An 18,149-nucleotide genomic window follows, 5' to 3' on the forward strand; every position below is an offset into this window, starting at 1 on the left:
CACAAGGAATGCAACAAAGGCAAAATGATGAAGTTTTTCTCTGACAGGTTGGTATTGCTAGAAGGAGATTGTGCACCATACCTGACTCAGCATCTGGGGTTTGCATCCAACTGTACCACCTTCAGATAAGATGGTCCCACAAGCAATGGGGCAGCTGAGCCATCCGTGTTGGGCTTACTGGGGTTTTGGTGGCATTCCTCAAAGGGTTTCATCCTCATCTTCCTCAGATGGGGCTCAACAGCAATTTGCTCCAGCTGGCCCCAGTGTTAGGATTCTAATTCCACAAAGGAAGGGCAGCAGGCTGCTGTTGGGAGTATTTTAAGCACAGACCACTTTGAGCAGAGTTAACGCCTTTCGCAATGGAAAAGTTATATGGGCAATGTTGCAAGTTCAGCCTGCCCGGGGCCCATCTCTGGACCAATATTTAAATGTAATATACTGGACATTATGACTTTTAATAGTAACATAGGGTAGAAGGTGATATATTGGACAGTGGCCACCTACTATCTAGATTGCCCTGGGCCAGCTTCCCAGTAAATTTCAACCCTGGCTACCCTGATAAGTTTTATCAGTGGAGTTCAATGGGCATGCCCACTGTGTTGATTCTGCTATGGTAGTAGGAGTTAGGGGGGAAAGCAACGAAGAACAGCCTTTCCTGAGGGCCTCAGTTTAGAGATGGGGTAGAGGAGGAGCCTTGATGACTTCCTTCTTTCAGCTTATCCCTTGGTTGACTATTTTAAAGCCTGGATAAAAGAGTATTTGTTGCTAGGTTTCTCAAGTGGGTTCATATTCCCAGTGAGTTCCCTAGTATCCATGTGCAAGTTAATAGTTGGAAGTCCATTAGAGGGTTCATGGAAAGTTTTGGAGCAGTCATATAGAGTAGTATGGTGGGGTCAATTTTCTTTGGACCTTCCCCTGTTATTTATTGCTTAGAATGGAATCTTTATTTCGGTCATTGACCAGACAACTATTGCTTGGGAATGATCATGTGTGGCCATGGCCTAGCTGCCCTGATGGCATGAAAGAGTTTGGATCTGCATTTCAGTTCTTCCTTGTGCATCCTTGGGGCTTGACCTGGTTGGCCTTTCCTAGGCCAGGGACTCTTATATTGGTCAAGATTTAATCAGGCCTGCCATATAATCTTACAATTTCAGCTTTTCATCTTGTGTCTATGGTGGGTGGTTCTGGCTGTCATTCATGCTTTGAGCACTTTCTGAACTCAACTGTTTATTTTAGTCTGACCAACAGTGGGTTCATGCAATTAACACAGAGACCTCTAAGTCACTTTTCATGATGGTTTTAATTAGGGCTTAATCCATTAGAGCAGGGTCTTAACCTTGGCCCCCCAGATGTTTTTGGGCTACAACTCCTATCATCCTCAGCCACAAAGGCCATATCTGGGGATGATGGGAGTTGTAGTCCAGCAACATCCAGGGGCCAAAGGTTAAGAAACTCTGCATTAGAGCCCTTAGTACAACATCCTCTTCTCTGTTGTGGAGCCCCTGTCTCATTCATAGATAGACACTGTGGGTAAGTAACGCTTGAGCCATAGTAGCGTGGTGCTTGGCACACAGAGTTGTTTGGAGCCATCTGTGTATCTTTAGCACTGAGCACTAGGCCAGCTGAGTAGAAAGCATTGAGTTTTGCCTTTCAGGTGTCCTGTTGGATTTAGTATAACTTACTTATTCCTAATTGGCCTACATGGCTGGACACAAAAGGTTATTCCTAAGCCTTTATGGCTGGACACAAGAGGTTCAGCATACGTTGGGTGGAGGAGTGGCCTCTGGGCCTGGCGGCAGGCACCCCCTAATTCCAGAATGTTTGTAAAAGGCGGCAAAACCTGCACTGGCATCCACAGGGAAAGTCCTCTTTTTAGTAGCAGCATTCATGCCACTTTAGGATGTCCTTCAATGGCACATGTACTGAAATTGAAATGATACAGAGAAGATTAACATGGCCCTTGCACAAGGGTGGTACTTTTGGATGGGTTGCTCCCTAAAGGCAACAAATGAGCTAGGCTGGGTGCACATTACAGATAAGAGAGATAGCAGCAATGAAGGCTTGTGATACTACTGTTGAGCAGCCCTATGATGGGTCAAAAGGGTAGAGGGAAAGTTGCATTGCATAGGGCCAAACACCTGGAGCTGTGTTCAATATGGAGTGCAATTCAGCCACTGTGGCATCATGGATGACTTTGAAGATGGAGCTAAGAACAATGGTGTACTGTAGTTTTGAAACACCGCATGCATTTCTGATGAAGCGACGTGGCTACCACAATATCACGGATGGGCCTTGAGGGCAGACCTAAGAATGTACTGCCGTCTTGAAATGCTATGTATGTTTCTGATGTAGTGATGTGGTCACCACAGTAATCGTGGATGGGCCTTGAGGGCAGAGCTGAGAATATTGCATTAGCATACCACAGGGGTGTGTGTGTTAAGCATTTTATGCCTCTTTGTTCCTATGGGAGTTATACTTGTTTGGCAGAAGTCATTGCTGTTTGGGTCACTGTTCATGAATGCTTTTCTCCTGGCAGATCAAGTTGTGTCCAGACTGGCTAAGGTTCCAGTTTGGGCTACTCCATAGTTTGCTGGGGCCTGAGCAGCAGGGGAATCCAACTTCAATGCGATTTGCTGGATCAGGAGTCGGGAGTTGCTTTGAGAGCTGATCCATACTGCCATCTGGAAATTCCTGCGTTTCAACCCTCCTTAATGTTGTTGTTTTTCCTCTTGGGTGAGAAGGTTTGGTAGCCAGGATGGAAAGGGAAGTCCCTTTAGCCATCAGCCTTGTCCTCCTGGGCCCTAATATTTCCTTGAATAATTTGCATCAGGATTGGGCTGAGTTTCTAAGAGCTCAGTGGGGAGTGAAGGCCAAACCCCATGGTAGGTACAGTGCGGGTTGGAAGGTGGTTAGGAACAGCTTATTGGTGGGCACCCTAAGGCACATTCCACCCATTCCCTAGAGGCTTCACAGCTCAATGTAATTGGCCTGGGGCTTCTCTTGGCATTGAGGCAACCTTAAAGGCTGTGTGGCTTGAGAGGGATGATGCTTCTTGATGACACCTTGACTCTATATGGGTCAGCTAAGAAGAGCAGTACTCAGCCTTAGGACCAGGAGGCTGCTTCAAGCCAGGGTATAATCACTCAACAGCTGGATCTAGGGATGGCATCTTGGCTCAGAAGCTTTTAGTGCTCATATTGTAGTGGGGTGCAATATTCCCACTGCAATAGTAATTGGATTTGAATGAAGTTGTGGCCCTTACCTCCAAGAAATCTTGCCTCGTGTCTTTACTGGTGTGGGAGCAATGGCCTGGCTCCTAATCAGGACAATAATTCAGCCAATGTACAGCCCTTATATCTCCTTCACAAATGACAGCAATCTGAAATCTAGCCTGTGCTCTTCATGAGGGTGGGAAGCATGCCATCCATTTTGAACAGGTAAGCAATGTCCCCGGGAGCTTTGGCACTAAGCTGATGTTAAACAAAGCAGCCGGAAGCCTGCGGCATTGCAGTTTGATTAACCACACATACCTTTGTTGGAGGATTAGGAGGACTGTATCATTGTGATGCTTGAATCTTAATTGAAATCCAGGGCTCTAGGCTCTGCTCCTTGGTGATTGTCAGATTGCTGTGGGGAGAACATGCATGATGCCAGTTTGTATCTGTGGAGGGAATCCACAAGGAAGAGAATAGATCTACCATCTGCAATGGGTCTATAAAGCATTCAGGAAAAAACAAAGGGAATGTGCACAACCCCTTGACAATTGAGTTGTTTGACTCAGAATTTCAATTATGCCTTTTGAATCTTTTAAATAATAACAAAAAACTGTCTGACATTTGGAAGAATAAACAAAATGTGTAATCTCATTGCTCTGTCAGTTTACCAGAGAGAGAGAGAGAGAGAGAGAGAGAGAGAGAGAGAGAGAGAGAGAGAGAGAGGACAATACTGTTTAAGCACAGTAGATGGCCTCATGCCACAACACCACCAAACAGATTTGCTCAGTAACAGAAGTAATATTATGCCATTTGCTTGTTAAATCCAATACCAAATGCAAGGACATGTGTTCCAACACAATGAAGTTGGTGTTACAGCTAATGTAGTGTTGCATAGCCTTGTACATTTGCTGCATTTTAATGTAGGAGATAGGGTTCCCTGTCTTATTGCGGCTTTGCAAAAACACTGGGCAAACAAAACAATGTTTCTGTCCTGTCAACTTCTAACATAGGTTTGCATTGTGAGACTATATGCTTTCTATTCCTGTACAGCTATTGGTATTACAAATGAAGGACACATGCTTTGGTGTTGGAGCACATGCTTTTCATGCAGAAGACTTCCTCTTCAATCCCTGGAATCTCCAGTATCTCAGCTACAGGTCTAGAAAAGACCCTCCGCACTGCCAGGCAATGGAAATGGCAAATGAACTAGCTCAGCTCTAGCTGATCTAGATGAACCTGTGTCTAACTCAACCTAAGGGAGCTGTGGTAGAGCTTCATATATTCAAGCTAAACTTGGATTTAGAACATTTTAATCATCATAGTTTCTCTCACGTAACCCTTGGAACTGTTGTCTTGATAACAACTTTTTCAACTTGGGTGATCCCACAGGTCCCGATGGGTGATCCCACAGAATTACCTTTCTCAAGAAGCCCTAAGGAAGCCATGACAGTTAAACCAGTACGTTTGCCAAGTGAATGTGACTTAGGGTGACTTCACATGTAATAGTGGCAGGTATGGTTCTTCCAGCTGCCAGTTCCCAGCAAGCACATGATCCCGGAGCGAGCTGCTAGTTCCCTACCTTCCGCGTCATCCGCGTTCACCCATGTTGGGTGGCTGAGCAGCTCTTCCTTCCATCATCCAGCATCTACCATCCAGCTTCAGATTCTGATATGTGATCTGAAGAGGTGGCAGAGGGAACTGCTGCTTGGTCACCTGACATTGATGGTTTGGGGTGATTTGAAAGGTGGGGAGCTAGCAGCTAACACCAGGAGCACATGCTCATCGGGACCTGGTTGGTGGGCAGTGGTTCTCTTTCCACTGGACCTTTGGGCCGAAATACAGTACTTTAACAGAGGGGGACTCCAAATGTCTGCCAGGGGCCTAAATCATGTTCCTCTTTAGTGGCATGCCCACTGCAACTAAACTGGTGGTAGCCACGTGTGTGTGTGGCCATGTACTCACCCAGTGGCAGGGGAAGGAGTCAAAGGTCCCTGCACCATCCCCGCTCTACCTCACCCGCACAGCCAGCTATGTGTGTGGGCCTCGGGGTGGCCATGTAGTGCTCTCAGAGTTGGGGGGGGGCTCCAAATGGTGGCCCCTGTGCTGCCAGCAGGGGCAGGGCTGTGCTGTCGCCTTGAGTGACTATCTGGACTGCTCATGGGGGCCCTCAACTCCCCACCCCCACGCCAACCCTCTGCCCTCTTACTTGCATAATTTTAATGTAATGTGCTGGAAATTGATTTCACCCCACACACACACACCAAGTCATGGTTGGTTCTAGCCCATTAGGGCATTTGAGTTGTGCACCCCTGATCTAGCAGGATTGAGAACTCTAGCACTTCTGGTTGAAAAGGGCTAATCTTTACATACAAACAAAAGAGAATACATTTGCTTCTGTTTTTAAAGAACTTGAAGCAGTGCCCTGTGAAATAATATGAACATCTGAAGTTGTCTGTTTAGACAGACAGTTCATTGGTCCATCCTTCCAGGATTGTCTATTCTGACAAGCAACAGCTAGCAGTTGTCTTGGTAATAATGGGAATAATGGGGGCCCTCAGCTCCTAAGTGGTGGAGGCATCATGCCATTGGCAGGGATGAGGCCACTGCCGCTATAGGGAGGGGTGAGTGATGGATTTTTGGTGCCCACTTTGTCCTTAGTTGTCATTAAATAGGGCCTCCTTGGTTAAGTTTGGGGAGATATTTTTTTCCTGTGCTTTTCTTTGCAGGTTGTTTCTTGCTTATGCAGGTTCTCCTTAGTTGCCCCCCATTGTATTGCATTGTTGTTGTGGGTGGAGTGGGTGGTTCGTTAAGGGTTTTTTTGATAGGGTTTTAAAATTTTTAGATCCTCCTGCCCCCAAAATTTCTAAATGTTTTTAAAGTCCCCAGGGATGTCTGAGCGCTGTCTGCTGAGCAAGGCTTGTAGCAAGGCGGCAGACAGAGGCATTAAGGGTGTCCTAGCTGGTGTGGGAGGCTGAGGTGGGGGGCAGAGGAGATGGCATGGGGTCCCACAGGTCCCCATGGGCAAATTATTTGCCCCAGGCAAGGTGGCGACACACAGGCTCTCCTATCTGGAGGAGCCTGTTGCTGCTGAGCCAGGTCCAGGTGCACCGCCAGTCCTGCCACCCCGTGCGGAGCCTGGCAGTGTGGGGGACTCTCCTGCCAGGCAAGATGCTTCTGTGGCAGGGGTGGAGGGCCGTTGGGGAGTGCAGCCAGACTGTCCCTCTTTCTTGTGCCCCCCCAACGCTCCTCTCACCACTCAGTGGGGTCCCCCGATGAAGCCCAACCAGTTGTGGTGGAGTGCATTTCTGGGTCCTCCAGGGCCAGGTCTGACTCCAAGGAAGGGTCTTCTGCTGTGGAGGAGGCACCCTCTCAGCCTCAGCCCCTTCTGGCACGCAGGGTGGTGATAAGGGTGCTGGGTGATGGCGGTGGGCAGCCAGTGGCCACCCTAGTGCCACCATCACCAAAGAGGCCCAAGACTGCATCCAGGACATCAGAAATAATCTAGACCAGTGATGTTTGGTGGCATTTTGAAATCCCTCAAAATCCCCCAACCAGTTTGCTGTGTTCACTGCAGGGTACAGGTCAGTCAAGGGAAGGATGCTAAGCATCTGGGGACAACCTCCATGTGGTGACACAGGCAGCAGCATCACCCAGATATCCTTGCCTCATCTTGCCATGCTAGTGTGCCTAATGTGACTGTGACTAGCACTGACAAGGGCTGTGCGAAGGCTTCCTTGAAGTAGGGCATGCTGTCAGTCAAGCGGTGGACACAGTCATCTGGCAAGAAATGTCCTGGTCATTTGGACCCATATCTCCTCACCTGCCTCATAGGGGAGATGATGGCCACTGATGACCGGCCTTTTCAGGTGGTTGAGAACCCCAGCTTCTGCCGGATTATCCAGCTGCTCGTGCCTGGCTACATGGTTCCCTCCCAGTACACAAGGAGCAAGGAGCTCGTGTCAGCCATGCTGCGTGCATTGTTGCTTGGCACCAGTGTACATTTCACCACTGATCTCTGGAACAGTGTGAGTGGAATGCACACTGCTTTCCTGGCCCTGACTGCTCACTGGTGGGGCCCAGAGAAATAGGGGAACTTCGGTACTGTCTCTGGCTCCAGCACATCCCACAGTGCATTTCGGCTCAAGTGGGTCATCTTGCACGTGGAGACCGTGGATGTCAAGCACACCAGGGAGGAGGTGGCAGCCGTACTCGGCCACCAAACTGAGGAGTGGATAGGTGGGTTGCCACACCTCAGTCGGGGCTTCATTTTGACAGACAATGGCTCCAACGTAACATAATATGGTAGAGTCAGTGCTGGAGTGTGTGAACATCTGCATGGCACACAGACTGCATGGCACACACACATAGCACACATCAGCAGACTGCATGGCATGCACGCTCCAACTGGATGTCACGCCCTTGGCCTCAGAAGCCCCCAAGCCCATGGGGTTCATGGTTTTTTTAATGATTTTGTGTGGAGGAGCTATCTCTTCAATGCATTCATTCATGGATTCTATTCAAAACAGCATCCACGATTTCACATACAGGTCACTAGGTCAGGTGACACAGGTAGGTTTTATTAATGGAATCCAATGCATGCATTGAAGAGATAGCAAAAGTAAAATAAAATAACCATTTAAAAAAAAAAGCATGAACCCCACCGACTTGGGGCTCCTGGGGAAAGTTGTGGCCAGACCTGTCTTGCCCCCAAACTCACTTTGGGGTACCCAGGCAGATGGCACAGCCTCAAATCCCCATTATTCTCTATGGGAGAAATGCAAAAAATATAAAAATCTTCCCCCCCCCAAAATCATTTAAAATTACAGGAGTGTCTGATTGATTTGCGGTTTTGGTAGTTGTTGGCACCCATGGATGCCTACCACCCAAACCCAGTTTTGTGCCCCTAGGTGCTCTGCATAGGGAATAATGGGCAGGTTCATGTCTCCATTATACCCTATGTAGAACCTTTTATAACCAGTTCAAGCTGGGTTTGAATTCGAACTGAACCAGGAGTTTTTTTTTTAGTAAAACCAAAACCGAACCTACTCACTCTGGTTCAAGGTTGGTCCAAATTCGAACCCAACAACCCAAACTGGTTTTGTGCACACCCCTAAGAGGCTTACAGTCAGTCCTGAACTTTGTGATATGAGATTCTTCTTTATGACAAAGTGCAGTCCCTTGCAACACTTTTCAGTTCCACCCTTTGATGAGAGTGCTTTTCCCTTTTTGCTCATTTGCATTAGTATGATGATCATTTCCTACATAGTGGTGACATCCTTTTCAGTGGTCCTGTATAAGACTACAGGGCAGTTCACACAACCATAATTAGGGTAGGAGAAACCACCTGCCATAGTTGGGAAGCTGTGCACACTCCCATTTGCTGAGCATCTGTCTGTGGAAAAAAAGGTTGGACATGCCATGCGTGATCATGTGCTCAGCAGCAGCTAGGTTGGAGGGCTTCCTCCTGTCCAGCTTCTGTACCCAGCTGCTGAATGAAGTAGGGAAAAAAGCCCTCCAACACAACTGCTGCATAGCACATGATAACTGCCAGTGTCTCTGACCTTGTGTTTAACTCACACATGAACATAAAATGAGACAGCTCCCTAACTAGGGAAGGTCCTGTCTCCTGTCCTATTCTTCATCATGTGAACTGCCTTCATGACTTCCAGCTTGATTGACTCAAAGTTGGGTTAGGGGGACAGCATCCTCTATCCCAGTGGTTCTCAACCTGGGGGCCTCCAGATGTTGCTAAACTACAACTCCAAGCATCCCCAGCTACAATTTGTATTGTATTATATTATATTGTATTGTAGTTTAGCGACATCTGCAGACCCCCAGGTTGGGAACCACTGCTCCATGCCGGGCAGCAGCAATATGTGTTTTGTTTTTTTCCCTTTCCAGGTGAAGAAGGTATGGATGATCCTTCATAATATACACTAATTAAGATTCACTGCACACAAAGAAGTTCTGCATGTTGTAAAATAGCCACCAATTGAAATCTAAATACATTCAGCACGTCTTGGATCATGTGGGCTTCTAAATTGTCCTTGATTTGCACAACGTTTCCCTTTAGCAGCCTATATCAAGTTGACTTCTACAACTACATTTGGCACTGTTTGACTTGCAATTTATTGCTTTTAAGATTGTTTCTATCTGGGAAAATTCTTTCATTAACTTGATAGGTTTTATTCTATTTCTGTTCTAGGAGTTGTTGCTTTTTGTTGTTTTCTTTGCGGAGGAGGGTAGATGAATGCCATATTCAAGAAAGTGGATTAGATTAAACTTGTGTGAATTATCAGATCAATGCTTAGTGAGCACAGTATTTAGTACAGGGGTTGCATTTCCATTTTGCAGCTACACTCAAGGAAGCTACACTAAAGGAAGAACTAATCCCAGGGATCCATTGGAAATGACAGTGTGGTTGCTCCCTGTCCTTCGACCATGCTAATCATTCCAGTAGGACCAGAGGATTGAAGTCCTTTACTATAATCACTAACTATAGCCCTAGGTGCATGTTCGATGTGTATGTAATTGTGCTGACAGACTCTGTTTTCAACCTACGTGTTCATTATATTGTTTAGGTCATTTTTTATATTGCTTTTAAGGTGAACCTCCCAAAGTGATTACATGAATGCATTAAAATGATAAACGTCAATAAAAACCTGTACAAGCCACAAAGTTTTCAAGAACCAGATCATTACATGTTGTGCTCTTAGATCAGGTCATCTGACAAGCTGTGTCTCCCTCTCTTCCCCTCATAGCAAGGTGGTTCTTGGGTGGCTCTGACCTGAAACACAGAAAACTTGATGATGGCAGCTCCCCAGCCTGTGCCTGTCTATAGAGAACATCTGCACAGCATCTGAGAACAGCTCGGGTATCTATAGCTGTATGCACAGAGTGCTTGCTCCACATGATCAGGAACAATCAAGTGAAGAGAGTCCAGTGTGCAGACACCTTCACATGCAGGGCAACTCAACAGATGTTCTAATAGACACAGGGAGGTTGATGATGAAGCCTTCCACAATGCCATTTCCCTATATGCATGTCCATTGTACATATAAATAATATGTGCATAGGGCTCATGATTTCTTTTCTTTTACATGCTGGGAAAAGCTACTGTATTCCAGCATCCAGTAGGCCTTGGACCCACCATAATAGTGCCTGGTTGTCCAAGAAAGCTAAAAGAAGAGTGGGTGAATTCTCCTTGCTGCTCTACCTGTGAGTAACAGTGGCAAAAGAGCATCTGCTGCTTCCACTTACTACCACCTTGTAAGCCTCCCCCTCGGGCTCTGGCCTACTAGGGAATAGGGGCCAGAAACAGAAGATGCTTCTCTCAGTGGCAGTGCCAGAATTTAAAATGGTACCTCTCTTTAGAAAAATGTTAGCTTCTACTACTGCTGCCCTGCATCACCGGGTAAGCTAGAGAGACTTACCAAAATGCTTACCAGGTTACAGCAGATGCTTTGTAAGTGTAGGAACTTTAGGAGTTAGCCTGGTGGGCCCTTAGCTCTGTGTCCAACATGGTTGACCTACTGCTGTTTGAGATCAAGATCATGATGCCAAGGAAGTGCAAATTTGACTTCTAGAACAGCAGGTCATGGACATTTTTTAATTACTTGAAACATTTGTACTGCCAGCAATGCTGCACGCCAACCCTTTCCAATACAGAATGAGACTATGCTGATTTTACTGCAATTTAGCATTCATTTGCATTTGAAAATGAGTTATGTTGTGGACCTTTATACAGCAAGAACAGATTTTTTTAAAAAAACCAATTAGTCTTGTGGAAGTGAAAAAGTAAACTGTACAGGAGGACTATATTGAATGGATACATGGTGCCTGCACAGGGGCATACATGTGTCACAGCCTGATGCAATGCTTACACTCTGTATGTGTGATCCATGTGAAAAGGGATGAATGGGGGTCCAAGCATCTATGCCCTTGGGCCCTGGGCAGACATTGCCAGTTTGTGAAGGTCAGGCTTGGCAAGGGGGCAAAGCCAATGGGTGCAGAAATGGATCCACCTACCACCCTTCAAATGCAGAATGGCCACCAGTATATAGAGGTCAGGTTCTTCAAGGGACAAGGCTAGAAGGTGCTATCCATACCCACATATACAACTGTGATGCCATCTACACAAAGCTATAGTGTGTCAGTACAGACTGTCAAAGTTGTTCCAAAGATTGCAACTCAAATAACTGATGTTTTTCTGTTCACAATGTCTTCTGCCTGATATTCATTCTGTGTAACATTCCATAAGAACTTGTTCACTATTAGTCTGCATTTAAGCCACTAGGTAGCAACAAGTATGGAATCAGGTATGCCAAACTTAACATTCAGAATCCACATTATGCAAGAGATCATACATTTTAAATCTTCCTCCTCCTCCCAAGAACAGCACTTGATTCTCCCTTTTAACTTCTTGCCAGTCATTAAATCAGCTGCAATGTATTTCTTTGGCTGAGTCATGACTTGAACTTCTAGCTTGAAAAATCCTTGTTCTGTCACCTTGGTGAAGAAAGAAAATGCTACGCTTGGGTTCATGGATACTCTACCAAATCCAAATGGCAGCTCATAGTATACTCAAGCTGGCCACATCTCCAAGTGATAGCAAATAAGACAAGAGTCGTACTTTCACATGTCTGGTATGTGTCCTAGAACAAACTGGCCTGGACAGTTGCTCAATATAATAAGCCATCCAGGGTTCCCATACCACGTAACTAAAGTATTACCAATATCTAGGGCTGACAGAGGCAGAACCTGCTTGCTTATTCTGTGTCTCAGACTGGTGGTGATCTTGTGGAGGCTTTTGGGAAGGCTGAAACTGATGATTCACCTACAGCCTGCAATTCAACTGTATAAATCAAGGCTCGTCTTCCTCTTTATCTTTACATGACATGAGCCACTAAACACTCCAAGATGTAATAATGCCAACCTTCAAAACAATTTTAGGATGTGGTAAGGGATTTTGGTGAATGCCATAATAATGCTAAAGGAAGCAAATAAGATGAAAGTTATATAAGGCAAGGCAAAATGAAAGAACTTTCCATGATGCAGCAAAAGTGCAAAACAAGGACATACCTACAAATGATTGATTTGATAATGGATTCTATTTGGCAGAAGTCTTGGGACTAGAACATTACAGGCAAACATTGCCATTCCTGGACCTGACATCCAGGGTTCCATGTATCCACGGTCGGGAAATTTACACCCGACCTCAACATATGCAGAAAAAAATTGTTTCAAAGGGTTCATTTCCATGTATCTGTGGTTTTGGAGTGTCCAGAAATGACCTCCAAGGCCAGCATTTTGTGAAGAGAAGCCATTTTGTGGCTCATTTGCTTTAAAAAAAATCTTTCCCACAAAAAAATCATGGGGAAATGGCAATTTTGGATGTTTGGGGAGCATTACAGAACAGCTGCAGACCCGCAAAGCACGGTAGGGCACTTTGCATTATTTCCACCCATTTTCACAGTTTTTTTCACAATTCTGAAGCCTCCAGGAACCTAACCCCTCCCCCACTCCCATTGACTTAATGCCTCGTTGTCCGCGGAACCCTGCACATAACAGAGTTCATCTGTAATGGTACAGCCTTTCTAACCACCGTTCACCTGCCTTTGAGAATGTTCTTTTTTTCTGTCCCAGCAGTTAGCTATATCTTGTTAATCATTCTACCTGCATTGAAAACATTAACTCCATTGACCATGCAAGGAGGCCTCATTATTCCAACAGCAGAGTGAGCTCAACTGCAGTTCCCTGAAGGCTCCCCCAAACCTTTACAGTTTTATTACCATGCCATTCCTTGTTCTAACACATATTAATCACAAAGATACACTTTTATTGCACTACAGAATTAAGTGGCACCTGTTTTGCTTGTTCATCTTGGAGAATCCCTTAATCTGAGGATTAAAATGTGGGTGGAATGACCAGCTAGGTCATTTCTTATTTGCAAAAGCACATGCCCTTCAATGTCTTTCTGTTCAAATGGCATGTCCATGGAACTTAGGCTGAATACATAAAGCTGTCTTATACTGATTCAGATCATGGTTCATCAAGCCTAACACTGTCTACTCTCACTGACAGTGAGTCTCCAAGGTCTCAAGAGCAGGTCTTCCTCAGTCCAGCTCTCTCGAGATGCCAGACATTAATACCAGAATCTTATGCATACTATTATATGCTTTTAATGAGATATGGCTCATTTCTGAAGAAGTCAGTGATTCAAAACCACACCTCCAAAGGAGACAGCAAGATGGCATCTTAGAACACTTAACCATTCCATTTTTGATCCCCCAAACCAATGGTCAGGGGGCAGGGCTTTGAAGGCAGCTTTATGTAAGTTCTACCATATCCCCCCCGCCCACTGCCTCTCTCTCAGAGCTGTTTGCTACATTATATTTCCCTTGTGTTATGGAATGCACAGGGAGAAATGGCCACTAAAAATATAATGTTGACTAAGTTTCATAAATGTCTGAGATGATTCCAGGACTGTTGCTAGACACAATCTCAGTCTTGTCCAATTGTTCTTGCATTTCACAGACATGCATCTATGGCCTTTTTCAGCTGCTTGTATATAAGTGAAATAATTTACCAAGTTGGCTTCATGTGACATGTCTAAGGTCTTCCCTGACATGTGACATGTCTTAAGGTCTTGATTGCTAAGGTCGACCCTTAGCAACCACACAGATAGATTCTCTCCAGGATGATCTGTCTTCAACTTGGCCTTTAAGGTCTCTCAGTGGTGCATTCATTGCTGTTGTAATCGAGTCCATCCACCTTGCTGCTGGTCGTCCTCTTTCCTTCAACTTTTGCCAGCATTATGGACTTCTCAAAGGAGCTGGATTTTCACATAATGTGTCCAAAGTATGATAGTTTGAGCCTGGTCATTTGTGCCTCGAGTGAAAATTCTGGATTGATTTGTTCTATGATCCATTTGTTTGTTTTCCTGGCTGTCCATGGTATCCCCAAAAGTTTTCTCCAGCACCAAAGCTCAAATGTGTCAATACTATTTCTATTTTGCATCTTCAAAGTCCAGCTTTCATATCCATAAAGCATCATGGAAAAAACCATTGTCCAAACTATCTAAGGTCTTAACACACTTTCATTTGGGTTTTCAAGAGTTTTCTACAGTCAATTCCTGCAAGATAGAAACTTGTAGATTAAATAAAGATTATATGATCTCTATTTTTAGAACAGGACATCTCCTGGAAGAAACCTTTATAATTGTGAAATAGGACTTGCATCATTAATATGAAATGGACTGCTGAAGTCATGCCATCATAGACCCACTGCCTATTAGCAACACAGAACTGACAATGCATATCTGTTTAACAGGCCCAGCAACCTCCTCAATTATCCAATCACAGCAGGAGCAGAATGGACCAGGGGAGTGGGCTCTACTTGGCAAATTAAGAGGCAATGCATAACTTCAACTCCTTGAAAGTTCTTTTTACTGCCTGCTAAGTTAGGATGAGACATCACAGCATCCCTTTCTGAAAGGTTCTAAATGACTGAATTTATATGAGAGGGATTTTATTGAATAGCCAAAGGCTGCCAATGCAGTTAAATGTGATATTTCTTAGACAAGATTCACATTCTTGAATGCCGCAGTGGATCTTGCTACTGCATCACCAGAGTTGCTGTTTTGGGCTAGGGAGACAAAAGTAGGCTGCTTCTCCTTCATCTACAGTGGCTGCCTGGCTGAAATCCTGCAAGAGAAATGTTATGGCAGGTCAAAAGCCCAGATTTCATATCATACCCATTGTTGATAGCATATTGGCAAATGTACATCTGCCCCTGCAATCACCATGCTGATGTACAATGTCAGAATTTTCTCCCTCCCTGTGCTTGTTAGGCTAATTGCTCTTCCAATCTGCCCTGACATTTTTCTTTGACTTCCTATTTTAAGTCTGCTATTCCCTTCATCTATGCTATTTTCTACCGACTATTACTTTGCACAGAACTTTGCTTCTAGGTTTTTTTAGTGGGGCGGGGGGGGGAGTTGGACAGAATATTAACCTGGTTCTAATCCATTCCTTGTCACTTGACCAAATGTATCAGACTTTGAATCTATCAAGTTTATACAATATCCACCATATTGTGGGAACTTGCAAACAGATATGTATTTGTATAGACTTTGGGTGCAATGGGCCAATTCAGACATCATGTGGAATCTCGGTTAGAGATAGGCATTGCACCACGTCCCTGAGCCTTGGGAATCCACATTCCACCCCGCCCCCCACCCGCATCCTGTATGAGCATCTGCCTCCTATCTAGGTTAAAATAAACCAAGATTGGTTATGTCATTCAAACCCATCAATATTGGCTTATGCTACCCTACTTGCATCAAATAACCCAAGATCTGTTTTGTACTGAGATTTGAAGCAAGTTAGAGATCTTGGGTTAGCAAGATGTATTTGTTATTTATTGCAAAGCTTTTTCAATGACCTTCTTTAAGGCACAATAAAAGTTAAAAGTTTAAAACTATACTCAGATAGCACTGAGGATTATGTCTTACATCGAAACGTCTGCTATTTTGTTACATCTATGTTTTAGTTTTTAAATTTTAAACTTTTAAACCTTTAACTTTTATTGCGCATTAAAGGTCATTGAAAAAGCTTGGCAGTGTGGAAATGCATATTTCATCGCCCTTATACCGTCTTATTCATTTATTTGCATTTCTATCCTGTGCTTCTTCCAAAGAGCCCAGAGTACATGGTTATGTTTATCCTCTCAACAACCCTGTGAAATAGGTTAGATTGAGAGATGTGACTGGCCCAGAGACACCCAATGAGTTTCATGGCTGAATGAGGATTTGAACTTGGGTCCCCCTAGCCCTAGTCTAACACTACACCAAACTGGCTTTCATAAATAGATGCTTGCTCAGGTACAGGAAGGGGAAGTGCACTTTCCCAAGGTTCAGGCATGTCATGGCAGCTGGGGATGGCACTAACCAAGGTTCCATGTGACATCTGCACCAGCGCAGTCATTTAACATTTGTGGTAACCTACAGTGCGCTGCAATGATCTTGCATCTGCATGAAATGCCGAGATGTGCACGAGTGTTACTGTGTGCAAATGGGATAATGTGATTTGGCAAAAGCAACACCATGGCATTCTTTTCCCTAGCATCTCTTCACAGACTTCTGGTTATATATTAAAGCATGATCTGGGAACTTTGGCAGTTATAATAATATGCTGTTGCCAGCTTTATAAATGATGCAGGCAAGAGCAGGACCTACACTTAAAATGTGCAGCATTGAAAATCAACATGGTTGCTGCTCCATTTCTTGGTTGCTGCTCCACAGAACTATTATTTAATACATTTGCTTCCTCCTTTCGGTTTCTATCATTACAGAAGCTTCCGATGCAGATACATCCCTAGGGAATGTTAGGAACAATAGTGCTGTTTTCATTCCTTTTTAAAGAAGACAATTACATGACCAACATGTTTTTGTAGCAACACTCATTTTGAAATATGGTTTCCATATTTGCAAGAGAACATACCACATGTTCTCTTACCCTTGTCCAACATGGCTTATATTATCTGGCAGGGGGATTGTTGTAGAAGGCCTGGTAGAGATTATAAATGTGTCTCTGAGGGAAGGTAGGATGCCTCCTTGTCTTAAGGAGGCAATTATTAGACCGCTTCTGAAGAAGCCTACCCTCGATCCCTCGGATGTGAACAACTACAGGCCTGTCTCCAACCTTCCGTGGCTGGGCAAGGTAATTGAGAGGGTGGTGGCCTCTCAGCTCCAGACAGTCTTGGATGAAACTGATTATCTTGACCCATTTCGAACTGGCTTTCGGGCTGGCTATGCGTTGGAGACTGCCTTGGTCAGCCTGATGGATGATCTGCAATTGGCAATTGACAGAGGAAGTGTGACTCTGTTGGTCCTTCTGGACCTCTTGGCGGCTTTCGATACTATCGACCATAGTATCCTTCTGGAGTGTCTGAGGGGGTTGGGAGTTGGAGGCACTGCTTTGCAGTGGTTCCGCTCTTACCTCTCGGGCAGGTTCCAGATGGTGTCCCTTGGAGACTGCTGTTCTTCAAAATCTGAACTTTTGTATGGTGTTCCCCAGGGCTCCATACTGTCTCCAATGTTGTTTAATATCTACATGAAACCACTGGGAGAGATCATCAGGAGATTTGGTGCAGGGTGCTACCAGTATGCTGATGACACCCAAATCTATTTCTCCATGTCAGCATCATCGGGAGAGGGCATAACCTCCCTAAATGCCTGCCTGGGGTCGGTGATGGTATGGATGAGGGATAACAAACTGAGACTGAATCTGGCTAAGACAGAGGTACTCATTGTCCAGGGTCAGAACTCAAGAGATGATTTTGATCTGCCTGTTCTGGATGGGGTCACACTTCCCCAGAAGGAACAGGTACGCAGTCTAGGGGTGCTTCTGGATCCGAGCCTCTCCTTGGTGTCCCAGGTTGAGGTGGTGTGGCCAGAAGTGCCTTCTATCTGCTTCGGCTGATACATCAGCTGCGTCCATTTCTTGAGATGAATGACCTCAAAAGAGTGGTACATCTGCTGGTAACCTCCAGACTGGATTACTGTAATGCGCTCTATGTGGGGCTGCCCTTTTACATAGTCCAGAAACTACAGCTGGTCCAGAATGCAGCAGCCAGGCTGGTCTCTGGGTCATCTCAGAGAGACCATATAACTTGGATATTGAAGGAGCTACACTGGCTGCCGATATGTTTCCGGGCAAAATACAAGGTGCTGGTTATAACCTATAAAGCCCTAAACAGTTTGGGCCCTGGGTATTTAAGGGAACGCCTTCTTCTGCATGAACCCCACCACTCACTGAGATCTGCTGGAGAGGTCCGTCTGCAGCTGCCATTGGCTCGTCTGGTGGCCACTCAGGGGCGGGCCTTCTCCGCTGCTCCTCCAAGGCTTTGGAATGTGCTCCCTAGTGAAATAAG

The 18,149-nt window shown here is 45.2% G+C and overlaps 1 non-coding gene across 1 annotated transcript; it reads left to right on the forward strand.

Moving 5' to 3' along the window:
• The first annotated feature begins 1,900 nt into the window (after positions 1–1,900).
• On the forward strand, positions 1,901–2,005 carry LOC128348388 (U6 spliceosomal RNA). Its single transcript, XR_008318117.1, has one exon. It is a non-coding gene; the product is annotated as a U6 spliceosomal RNA (small nuclear RNA).
• The last annotated feature ends 16,144 nt before the right edge of the window (positions 2,006–18,149 follow it).

The sequence above is a fragment of the Hemicordylus capensis genome, chromosome 2, assembly GCF_027244095.1.
Source record: "Hemicordylus capensis ecotype Gifberg chromosome 2, rHemCap1.1.pri, whole genome shotgun sequence".
NCBI classification, from domain to species: domain Eukaryota; kingdom Metazoa; phylum Chordata; class Lepidosauria; order Squamata; family Cordylidae; genus Hemicordylus; species Hemicordylus capensis.